This window comes from Nycticebus coucang, chromosome 1 (assembly GCF_027406575.1).
Source record: "Nycticebus coucang isolate mNycCou1 chromosome 1, mNycCou1.pri, whole genome shotgun sequence".
In the NCBI taxonomy this organism is placed as follows: domain Eukaryota; kingdom Metazoa; phylum Chordata; class Mammalia; order Primates; family Lorisidae; genus Nycticebus; species Nycticebus coucang.
In genome coordinates, this window is record NC_069780.1 from 51,787,747 (window position 1) to 51,800,703 (window position 12,957).

Genomic DNA, 12,957 nt, shown 5'->3' on the forward strand with positions numbered 1-12,957 from the left:
GCTTCTATCTTAAGGGCAAGGCAGCTTTCTTTGAAAGGGCTCTCCTTTTTACTCAATTCCTTCCTGTTAATAGTATTGAAAGCACAATGCACATATGCCAGCTGATTGCCTGCATGCTATTATCTGGTGTTCCAGTCACTCACTGCTAAGATTGAGAAGAGTTTATTGAAACATTTGTAGTTGGAACAAAGAATTGTTTTGGGGAGTCTTTTTTTTTTTTTGAGACAGACTCTCAGCTGTGGTGTCAGCCTAGCTCACAGCAACCTCCAATTTCTAGGCTAAGGTGATCCTCCTGCCTCAGCCTCTGAGAATGCTAGGATTATAGGTATGAGCCCCTTAGCCTGGCCCTAAAAGAATAATTTTTTTAAATGTACTGTTTTTCTATTCTGAATTAAACAACTGAGATACTAAGAGGTAGACCAGCCACTCCATCTGGTGCCAATCTCAATCACTACATGAGAAATTACTCTACACGGGAGAAGCCCATAACACGTTCCCAGCAGTGACAGCACCTGCATTGCACCACTTTCATTGGCATCTGGATAAGCTTTTGAAACTTCATTTAAAAAGAAAAATTGTATAAATGTCCTAAAATTGATCAACATAGGATAACAAAAGTTAGTATTTAATAAGTTTCATAGCATTCCTCCTTTGGCGAAGCTACCAAAGGTCAAGTAAAAACACAAATGCAAAAGACCAGGGGCAATGAAGTTGAGCTGACCAGACTTTTAGGCCAGTACCTATTTCCACAAGTTTTTAAGCCCTGACTTCAATGACATAATGCCTCTAGTTCATCATTCTACTTGCACTGAAGATTTGAAGTTTAAAATGTTAAATAAATAAATAAATACCCTTAATTAAGGGAAATTGTTTGGGGCAAGAGTTTATATCCATAAATGCACATGTTATATGCATTCACAAATGTCATATTATTTTATCAAAAGATGCCCTTTAATGCAGTTCAAGAGGCCTTTATTAACTAACAAATTGATTCTACTATAAACACTAGGGACCATCTCATCTGCATAAGAAAGAAACCTGCATATATTCATGTATTGTCATTCTTAGCAACAAAACATAGCTCTAAACACTGAGTTCAGAAAATAGTTTATTGATCACAGATGTAATTAGAATATATTTTGCAAGGTAAAGAAAAATACACAGTGGGTTTTATATTCACAAGATAAAAGCTAATCAGCATGCAAGTGTGAATAGAGTTTAAACTTCAGAGTAGGCAAAATATTAAAACTTTATCAATTGTTGGGAGCTGACCTCCTGGGAGGCAAGGCTGCCCAGTTTGAGGAAATGTACTCGAGTCAAGGACAGAGTGCAAACCTAGCCTCAGCGGTTTTCATGTTATGGCTGGTTCCTAAACCAGATTAGAATGCAGCCATGCCCCTTTGGTCAGCACAGACCCTGAGAATGCTATTTTGCTCCTAGGTTATTTTTAATCAAGTTATGCATTTATGACAAGATCATGCCTTCAAGCTACTGTATATAAAAGCTGTGTGATAAAGCTGGTATTGCTGTTCCTATTCAGCACAGCCCTCCTGATCCCGCTGTTTTCCGTCTCTGTTTTCCATCCCACGGCCATCGGTCTACTCCAGGGTCTCTAATAACTTTTGCCAGGCATATGTCTGAAGGTCGCGCGCCTGTCTTCTTCAGAGAAGTTTCTGTTCAAATCCCTTGCCCAGCCTGCGATGGGATCCCTTGTTCTAGTCTTGCTAATGCGTTTGAGTTCTCTGTGGATTCTGGTTATTAAACCTTTGTCAGAGACATAACCTGCAAATATCTTCTCCCATTCTGAGGGCTGTTTGCTTGCTTTACTTACTGTGTTCTTGGCTGTGCAGAAGCTTTTTAGTTTGATCAAGTCCCAGTAATGTATTTTTGAAGCTGCTTCAATTGCCCGGGGGGGGGTCCTCCTCATTACTCACCCAGCCCGATTTCTTCAAGGGTTTTCCCTGCACTCTCCTCTAGTATTTTTATAGTTTCATGTCTTAAGTTTAAATCTTTAATCCAGTGAGAGTCTATCTTAGTTAATGGTGAAAGGTGTGGGTCCACTTTCAGTCTTCTACAGGTTGCCAGCCAGTTCACCCAGCACCATTTGTTAAATAGGGAATCTTTTCCCCACTGGATGTTTTTAATTGGCTTGTCAAAGATTAAATAATGGCAAGTAGCTGGATTCATCTCTTGGTTCTCTATTCTGTTCCAGATCTCTACTTCTCTGTTTTTGTGCCAATACCATGCTGTTTTGATCACTATCAATTTGTAGTATAGTCTGAGGTCTGGTAGCATAATTCCTCCTGCTTTGTTTTTATTTCTGAGTAATGTCTTGGCTATTCGAGGTTTTTTCTGATTCCATATAAAATGAAGTATTGTTTTTTCAAAATCTTTAAAGTATGACAGTGGAGCTTTAATAGGGATTGCATTGAAATTATATATTGCTTTGGGTGGTATAGACATTTTAACAATGTTGATTCTTCCCAGCCATGAGCATGGTATGTTTTTCCATTTGTTAATATTTTCAGCTATTTCTTTTCTTAGAGTTTCATAGTTCTCTTTATAGAGATCTTTCACGTCCTTTGTTAGATCTTTAATCATCAGAGAAATGCAAATCAAAACTACTTTGAGATATCATCTATCTACAGTGAGACTAGCCTATATCACAAAATCCCAAGACCAGAGATGTTGGCCTGGATGTGGAGAAAAGGGAACACTTTTGCACTGCTGGTGGGAATGCAAATTAATACATTCCTTTTGGAAAGAGATATGGAGAACACTTAGAGATATAAAAATAGATCTGTCATTCAATCCTGTAATCCCTCTACTGGGCATATACCCAGAAGACCAAAAAGCACATCATAACAAAGATATTTGTACCAGAATGTTTATTGCAGCTCAATTCATAATTGCCAAGTCATGGAAGAAGCCCAAGTGCCCATTGATCCACGAATGGATTAATAAATTGTGGTATATGTACACCATGGAATATTATGCAGCCTTAAAGAAAGATGGAGACTTTACCTCTTTCATGTTTACATGGATGGAGCTGGAACATATTCTTCTTAGTAAAGTATCTCAAGAATGGAAGAAAAAGTACCCAATGTACTAGCCCTACTATGAAACTAATTTAGGGTTTTCACATGAAAGCTATAACCCAGTTACAACCTAAGAATAGGGGGAAGGGGGAAAGGGAAGGGGGGGGAGATGGGTAGAGGGAAGGGGATTGGTGGGATTACACCAGCAGTGCATCTTACAAGGGTATATGTGAAACTTGGTAAATGGTCTGTGAAGCTAGTGAATGATGCTCCATGATCATATCAATGTACACAGCTATGATTTAATTAGAAAAAAAAAAAAAAAAAACTTTTGCCAGGCAGATTCTCGGCAATCAATCTCCTGGGATGCAGTTTAAGTACTGCATCAAATTTAGAAACGTAGACTCACAGAAAGAACAAGGCTGCAAGGGATTGTCATAACACATCAGTCCATCATACATTTATCATTTTCCTTGTTTTGTTTCCGTTCGGAGGTTTCTTCAACCGAAAGAGTTGCTGTTCCAAAACCTACAAAGATGGGATTGGACACCCTTTATGTCCAATGAATGGGTACTGTGATGACAGAATTGCTGAAGATAAGTGCAGATGTTATTTGAGCTGCCAATGCTTGCACTAAGATTTCTAAAGGTTTATTTACTTTTCCAAATCCAAATGTGGCCTTGGAGAAACTTTTTCTAAAACAAGAGCTTGCTCCAAAATTTGCAGTTTGAGGATCCTAAACCACTTGGTTGCAAGTCAGAGCCAATTGATTAATTGAATGTGCACTGAACTGAGCCACAGCAACCCAGACCTGGCTCTAAGTGCTAAGGTGAAGTCCTTGGATGCTTCCTTTGCATGTGGCTGTAAAGGATAGTTTGTTAGTGACTGCCTGTGATCTGCCACTTTGTGGCTTCTGTTGATGTATTAGCCCATTTTTGTACCGCTAAAAGGAAATATCTGAGACTGAGCAATTTGTAAATAAAAGAAATTTATTTGGCTCACAGTTTTGCAGTCTAACCAAGAAGCAGGACACCAGCATTTACTTCTGGTGAGGGCTTCTAGTCAAAGAAAAATTAAGATGTGGAGCAGTGTACAGTGAAGCGGAGGCAGAGCAACTCCGCAAGCTCCTCACCACTTTCCCATAGAGAAACCCTGACTGGCTGCTGAGGGTGAGCCACACACATGCCCACATGCCCTGCCAGCACTCGAGGTCACTATCATAAGACAAAGGCTTTGCCACAGTTCATCTTCCTCCCTGTGTACTTTCCATTTGCCTTCCTGGGATCAGTACCCTCCTGGACCTCCAGAAGAGATGAACCAGAACCCATGATTGGCACTCTCCCGACCACAAAAAGGGCTGCACTGGGACCCTCCAGGATCTCCAGAAGAGCTGTGCCCTCCCGGACCCTGGTAAGAGCTGCGCAGGTACCTGCTACCATGCCTGCTGGGCATCCCCATGCCCTGACCAGGAACTCCGGGAGCCGTGCAACCCCGCATCCTCCCTCCTGTACCCTCCCTGCCTGCACACTGCCCACTCGTCTGGCCAGGGACTCTGGTAGCCACGTGCACTCCAGAGCCCTCCCCACCTCTGCACAGAGCCCTTCTCCTGGCCAGAGACTGTTGGAGCCATGAGCACTCTGTGCCAAAGTCTCTGGGCACCAAGCACTCCCAGACAGTGTGCACCACCCCTCTCACTGTTGCTGGATCTGGGGGTGTCACACTCCAGAGCTGCTCGCACAACCAGAACTCCCTGGCTGGGGCAGCCCCAGAAGACATACACAGGGTCATTCCCTACAAAGATCCAGCAACAATAGAGTGATCCCCCCAGGTCTAATCTCGGAGAGACACCACTCCAACTCTGAGGATGGCCAGAGGCAATGGTGAAAAACAATCATGAGATGAAATCAAAGGAAATACTCTGGCAATATTAATAATCAGAGTAGATCAAATCCCCCAAGGATCAATGGGGCAGACACAGCACAAGATCCCATGCACAAACAAATAGCTGAGATGTCAGAAATTAAATTCAGAGTCTGGATAGCAAGTAAGATCAAATTAGAATTCCAAGCGGTAACCCAAAAGATGTCTCAAGAATTCAACAAATTCAAAGACAAAATGACCAAAGATTTTGACACATTGAGACAAGAAGTTTCAGCCCTCAAAGATCTGAGAAACACAGTAGAATTCCTCAGTAACAGAATGGAGCAAACACAAGAAAGGATTTCTGACATTGAAGACAAAGCTTTTGAACGGTCCCAAACTCTCCGAGAGGAAGACAAATGGAAGGGAAAAACAGATCACTCTCTCAGAGAGCTCTGGGATAATTCAAAGAAAACTAATATTTGTCTTATAGGGATCCCTGAAAGTGATGAAGTGGCTTCACAAGGCAGAGTCCCTTCTCCATAAGACTATGAAGGAAAACTTTCCAGACATGCCAAGAGATTCTGAAATTCAGATATCAGACAGTTTCAGAACTCCAGCATGACTCAACCCGAATAAGACATCCCCCAGAAACATAATCAATTTCACTAAAGTTAATATCAAGGAGAAAATTCCGAAAGCAGCCAGATGAAAGAAAACCATCACCTACAAGGGGAAGAATATTAGAATAACTGCAGATCTCTCTGTGAAACCTTTCAAGCTAGAAGAGGATAGTCATCGACTTTTAATCTCCTAAAACAAAATAACTTTCAACCCAGGATCCTACACCAGCTAAACTGAGTTTCATTTATGATGGAGAAATTGAATACTTTAACACCATTCACATATTGAAGAAATTTGCCATAACTAAACAGCTCTCCAGGATATTCTCAGACCTATCCCCATAAAGATCAGCATAATCCTCCACAACAAAGGTAAACCCACCCAGGAAATTTTGATCAAATTCCAAATTCCACAGTCTCAAAAGGATTAAAAATGTCCACCAGACCCTCGAAAGGCTTATAAATATTCTCAATTAATGTGAATGGTTTAAATTGTCCTCTAAAGAGGCACAGCTTGGCTGACTGGATATAAAAAACTCAAGCCAGATATATTCTGCATACAAGAATCTCATCTTACATTAAAAGACAAATATAGACTCAAGGTGAAGGGATGGTTATCTATACTCCAGGCAAATGGAAAACAGAAAAAAGCAGGCATTGCAATCCTATTTACAGATTCAATAGGCTTTAAACCAACCAAAATAAGGAAGGATAAAGAAAGACACTTCATATATGTTAAAGGTAATACTCAATATCATGAGATTTAAATTATTAATATTTGTGTACCCAACCAGAAAGCACCTCAATTCATAAGAGAATCTCTAACAGACATGAGCAACTTGATTTCCTCCAGTTCCATAGTAGTTGGAGATTTTAACACTCCTTTGGCAGCGCTAGATAGATCCTCCAAAAAGAAACTAATCAAAGAAATTTTAGATTTAAACTCAACCATTCAACATCTGGACTTGACAGACATCTATAGAACATTTCATCCCAACAAAACTAAATACACATCCTTCTCATCAGCCCACGGAACATCCTCAAAAATTGACCACATCCTGGGCCACAAATCTAACCTCAGCAAATTTAAAAAAATAGAAATTATCCCTTGCATCTTCTCAGACCATCATGGAATAAAAGTTGAACTCAATAACAACAGGAATCTGCATACCCATACAAAAACATGGAAGCTAAATAACCTTATGTTGAAGGATAGATGGGTTATAGACGAGATTAAGAGGGAAATCACCAATTTTTAGAACAAAACAACAATGAAGACACAAATTATCAGAACCTCTGGGATACTGCATAGGCAGTCCTAAGAGGAAAATTTATAGCACTGCAAGCCTTCCTCAAGAAAACGGAAAGAGAGAAAGTTAATAACTTAATGGGACATCTCAAGCAACTGGAGAAGGAAGAACATTCCAACCCCCAAACCAGCAGAAGAAAAGAAATAACCAAAATCAGAGCAGAATTAAATGAAAATGAAAACAAAAGAATTATACAACAGATCAATAAATCCAAAAGTTGGTTTTTTGAAAAGGTCAATAAAAAAAGAGTAAAATCTCTAATTTCATCAATCAGAAATGGTAAAGATGAAATAACAGACCCCTCAGAAATTCAAAAAATCCTTAATGAATATTACAAGAAACTCTATTCTCAGAAATATGAAAATCTGAAAGAAATAGACCAATACTTGGAAGTATGCCACCTACCAAAACTTAGCCAGAATGAAGTGGAAATGTTGAACAGGCCCATATCAGGTTCTGAAATAGCATCAACTATACAAAATCTCCCTAAAAAGAAAAACCCAGGACCAGATGGCTTTACGTCAGAATTCTACCAAACCTTTATAGAAGAACTAGTACCTATATTACTAAACCTCTTCCAAAATATAGAAAAAGAAGGAATACTACCCAACACATTCTACAAAGCAAACATCACCTTTATCCCTAAACCAGGGAAAGACCCAACATGAAAAGAAAATTATAGATCAATATCACTAATGAATATTGTGCAAAATTGTACAAAAATACTCAATAAGATCCTAACAAACAGAATCAAATAACACATCCAAAAAATTATACATCATGACCAAGTGGGATTTATCCCAGGCTCTCAAGTCTGGTTGAATAGACGTAAATCTATAAATGTAATTCAGCACATAAACAAACTAAAAAATAAAGACCATATGATTCTCTCCATTGGTGCAGAAAAAACTTTTGATAATATCCAGCATCTGTTCATGATCAGAACACTTAAGAAAATTGGTATAGAAGGGACATTTCTTAAACTAATAGAGGCCATCTACAGCAAACCCACAGCCAATATGTATTGAGTGGAGTTAAATTGAAATAATTTCCACTTAGATCAGGAACAAGGCAAGGTTGCCCATTGTCTCCATTGCTCTTTAACGTTGTATTGGAAGTTTTAGCCATTGCAATTAGGGAAGAAAATGTGATCAAGGGTATCCATATAAGGTCAGAAGAGATTAAACTTTCACTCTTCGCAGATGATATGATCATATACCTGGAAAAAAGGGGATTCTACTACAAAACTTTTAGAAGTGATCAAGGAATACAGCAATGTCTCAGGCTACAAAATCAACACCCATAAATCTGTAGCCTTTATATATACCAACAATAGCCAAGCTGAAAAAACAGCCAAGGACTCTATTCCTTTCACAGTAGTGCCAAAGAAGATGAAATATTTTGGAGTTTATCTAACAAAGGACGTGGAAGATCTCTATAAAGAGAACTATGAAACTTTAAGAAAAGAAATAGCTGAAGATGTTAACAAATGGAAAAACATACCATGCTCATGGCTGGGAAGAATCAACATCGTTAAAATGTCTATACTACCCAAAGCAATATATAATTTTAATGCAATTCCTATCAGAGCTCCACTGTCACATTTTAAAGATCTTGAAAAAATAATACTTCGTTTTATATGGAATCAGAAAAAACCTCAAATAGCCAAAACATTACTCAGCAATAAAAACAAAGCAGTAGGAATCACGGTACCAGAACTGAGACTGTACATGGCACTGGCACAAAAACAGAGAAGTCAATGTCTGGAACAGAATAGAGAACCAAGAGATGAATCCAGCTACTTACCGTTATTTGATCTTTGACAAGCAATTAAAAACATTCAGTGGGGAAAAGATTCCCTATTTAACAAATGGTGCTGGGTGAACTGGCTGGCAACCTATAGAAGACTGAAACTGGACCCACACCTTTCACCATTAACTAAGATAGACTCTCACTGGATAAAAGATTTAAACCTAAGACATGAAACTATAAAAATACTTAAAGAAAGTGCAGGGAAAACTCTTGAAGGAATTGGCCTGGGTGAATATTTTATGAGGAGGACTCCCCAGGCAATTCAAACAGTATCAGGAATACATTACTGGGACCTGATCAAACTAAAAAGCTTCTGCACAGACAAGAACATAGCAAGTAAAGCAAGCAGACAGCCCTCAGAATGGGAGAAAATATTTGCAGGTTATACCTCCCATAAAGGTTTAACAACCAGTATCCATAGAGAACTCAAACATATTAGCAAGAAAAGAACACATGATCCCATCTCAGGGTGGGCAAAGGACTTGAAGAGAAACTTCTCTAAAGAAGACAGACGCACGATCTACAGACACATGAAAAAGAGTTCATCATCCTTAATCATCAGAGAAATGTAAATCAAAACTACTTTGAGATATCACCTAACTCCAGTAAGAGTAGCCCACATAACAAATTCCCAAAACCAGAGATGTTGGCCTGGATGCGGAGATAAGGGCAAACTTCTGCACTGCTGGTGGGAATGTACACTAATACATTCCTTTTGGAAGGATGTTTGGAGAATACTTAGAGATCTAAAAATAGACCTGCCATTCAATGCTATAATTCCTTTACTAGGTTTATACCCAGAAGACCAAAAATCACAATATAACAAAGACATCTGTACCAGAATGTTTTTTGGAGCCAATTCATAATTGCTAAGTCATGGAAGAAGCCCAAGTGCCCATCGACCCACGAATGGACTAGCAAATTGTGGTACACCTATACCATGGAATATTATGCAGCCTGAAAGAAATATGGAGACTTTACCTCTTTCATGCTTATATGGATGGAGCTGGAACATATTCTTCTTAGCAAAGTATCTCAAGAATGGAAGAAAACGTATCCAATGTACTCAGCCCTACTATGAAGCTAATTTATAGCTTTCATATGAAGGCTATAACCCAATTATAGCACAAGAATATGGGGAAAGGCCCAAGGGAGGGGAAGGGAGCGGGGAAGTCGGGGTGGAGGGAGGGTAATGTGTGGGGCCACACCTACAGTGCATCTTAGAATGGGTACAGGCAAAACTTACTAAATGCAGAATACAAATGTCTACATACAATAACTAAGAAAATGCCATGAAGGTTACATTGAACAGTTTGATGAGAATATTTCAGATTGTATATGAAACCAGCATATTGTACCCCTTGACTGCACAAATGTACACAGCTATGATTTAACAATGAAAAAATAAATAATAAAAAAAAACGAGAGAGAAATTAAAAGGGGGAGCAAGTGTGTCGTCACATGCCAGGAGAAGGGGCTAAAAGAGGGAGGCAGTGGTACCTGGCTCTTTTAATCAACCCGCTCTCCAGTGAAGTAATAGTGAGAACTCATTATCACGTGGAAGGCACCAAGCCATTCAAGACAGATACACCCCGCGAATCCGACACCTTTCACCAAATCCCACCTCCAACATTGGGGATTAAATGTCAACATGAGATTTAGAAGGCCCAAATATCCAAATTCTATCAGTTGATTTGGCTTTAAACCCATGTACAACTTCTCCCAACAAAACCTTTATTGATGAAGGGGTTGTTCTTTGAGTACTTTTAGTTTTTTATTTTTAGACTGATGTTACGAAGCCAAAGTTACAAATGTTGATAGGTTTTCTGGGCAGCCCTTGATGAGCCTTGTGGGGTTATACAGGAACATTTGCTCAAGTGGCATGAGTTGGTTTTCTAGTTTTTCAATCTGTTGTCTGTACTGTTGAAGCTACAATTAAAACTGCTGAGCTATGATTGTTAAGTAGTCTGCAGAAGCTGTATTTTTTATTTTAAAGCCTGGGGAATAGTTCACAGGTTCCCAGAAGGTATGTCTGCTTTATTTAACTTCGGAGCAATTTCTATTTTCAAATTGTTGAAATTGAGAGCATTTTTTTCTTATCCACTTACAGCCAATGGCAGACGCTGCTCTAAATAAAGCCTTAAGATCTTCGTCTAGCTTTGTCATTGCTTAAACATTTTTCTTGTTTTAATCTGCTTTCTTTTCTTTACAAATTTGTCAAGTTTCCTATATCCTGACTGATTGACATGGAGAAGAGTTTAGTCCTTTGGTACTTTGTTATCTATTGGTCATATTTCTGTTTTCTCAGTCTTTTTATACTATGAGCTACCAACTATATACTATTTGGGGCTTTAATGGCCACAGTTGAAGTAGCTAAAGGAGTTTCCAAAATCATTCCTGTAGCTTCTTGTACAGGTCTTGAGGTTGTGTTGTACTTTGGAAAAGCAAACTACCCAAAATAGCAATGGCTGTTCTTAGAGAAAGGTTCGCTGATGTGGTTACAGTTGTATTGTTTTTTCAACCTGAATTAGTTGGAATAAATTCTATGGAAGCTGCTGGAGGTGCTGTGAGAGGAGATGATGGAGCAAGGAAACCACTAGCTAAGTAGCAGCGCCAGGTGGAGTGGATGGAGCAGCCTCTGCCGCGGGCCTGTTGAGTTCTGGACTGGAACTTGTTACCAGCAGATGCCATGGCTGCCCTACCCAGTCAATCCAGTAGTTAGAGTTATTGCTACCATCTTGAGTAAAGCCAGAGGCAGTCGTATGTACAAAAAGTCCAGTCTGAAAACCTCTGAAGGAGCAAATATAGATGCTAAGTTGCAGAGGTAGGGTTCCAAAATAAGCCCCTTAGGGGGGCTCAAACAGAGCCTAAAACACAGGTTGGCACTTGGGGGGTCTGCTCAGCAGATGTTTACACTTCCAATGATTATACTGAGAAGAAGTTTGGCAGCACCTCTGTCTTATTTGTGCCCACCTCCCTGATGGCTGTGATGGAGGATCCTGAGTCCGAGTTCTTACTGAGTCATCTAAGGACTTGTCTGGATTCTGGGGCTCAGGGTCCCGGTCACCTGTTAGGAGTATGAGATGGTTGCACACCTCATAGCTCAAATATCACCCATTTCTAAACACAACCTAACATGCTCTTTCCACTCTGGTATGCAGAACCACAACCTGAGGCATATTCTAATTTGACTTTGTATCATACTTTACATGAAAAAATTTAACACAGGTATTACCTGTCTCTACAAAAGCAAGTTACCGTTAGATATAAGTAATATTCTTTGTTTCCTTGGACCTATATAGTATTCTTTTTTAGTTCACAATGCAGGTTCTGCTTTCATTGTTTTGAATTTGTTTTAATGTTGAGTAATTTTCCTCTTTGGTTCCCTTCATAATTACAGTTTGAAGGAAAAAGTCATTTTCTTTGATGTTTCAGTCTTTACAGAAGTTTAATATACTTCAAGTTCACCTTTAGTCATTGTTAACTATAAATATCACTGTTTTTTTTTTGTTTTTCTTGTGTGTATATTTATTTAGCTCTTCCTATCCTTTGTTATAATTTATTTTGACAAGTTGCTTGAGCAATTGCTAATGTAGGTTTTATATTCAAGTATCATTCTCTATTATTAGTCTCCTTGTTTATATAATTACCTACTTTTTTAAGTAATTAGAGCAGAGCTAGCATTGTTCATCTGTAAAACATCAGTGGACCAGTTTTTCATAAATAATTAATGTATGACCTGATAGATTGATAACCACTATATGCATTTTAATGTTCTTTGGACTTTATTTTCTAGATAAAGGATTTTTAGATGATACTTTAACAATGTTTGTGCATACCAATACCTTTACATATTTACTGAAAAACATGAACTTTTAATGAGCCTGGATGCTTAAAGCTTTGGCTTTGGATGTCAAGTACTAGTGTGGACCCTTGGGAAGAAGACTTTTTTTCCTGAACCTCAGTTTTATCTTCAGCACAATAATAATGTGAACATTCACCAGAGAGGAGTTTTTAAAACATTAAATTAGACAATATTTGTAAAGCATCCAGCATTTAAGATGACTTACATAAACATGTAATCCCTCAGTTCTCACCTTGGGGGAAAACTGAATCCCTCTTAAATCACACCACTATTATTTTTTTGTTGTGCAATGTAAAGCCATACATACTACGTCATTCACAGAGAGGTATGGTGGTTTTTATTTGTTTGGGGTTTTTTTTGCTTTTTTTAGTGATAATTTTTGAGTTATTACTATGGGATATAGTTCACTCTGTTATTTTTCCTATTCCAGGACAAATGGATTCTATGAA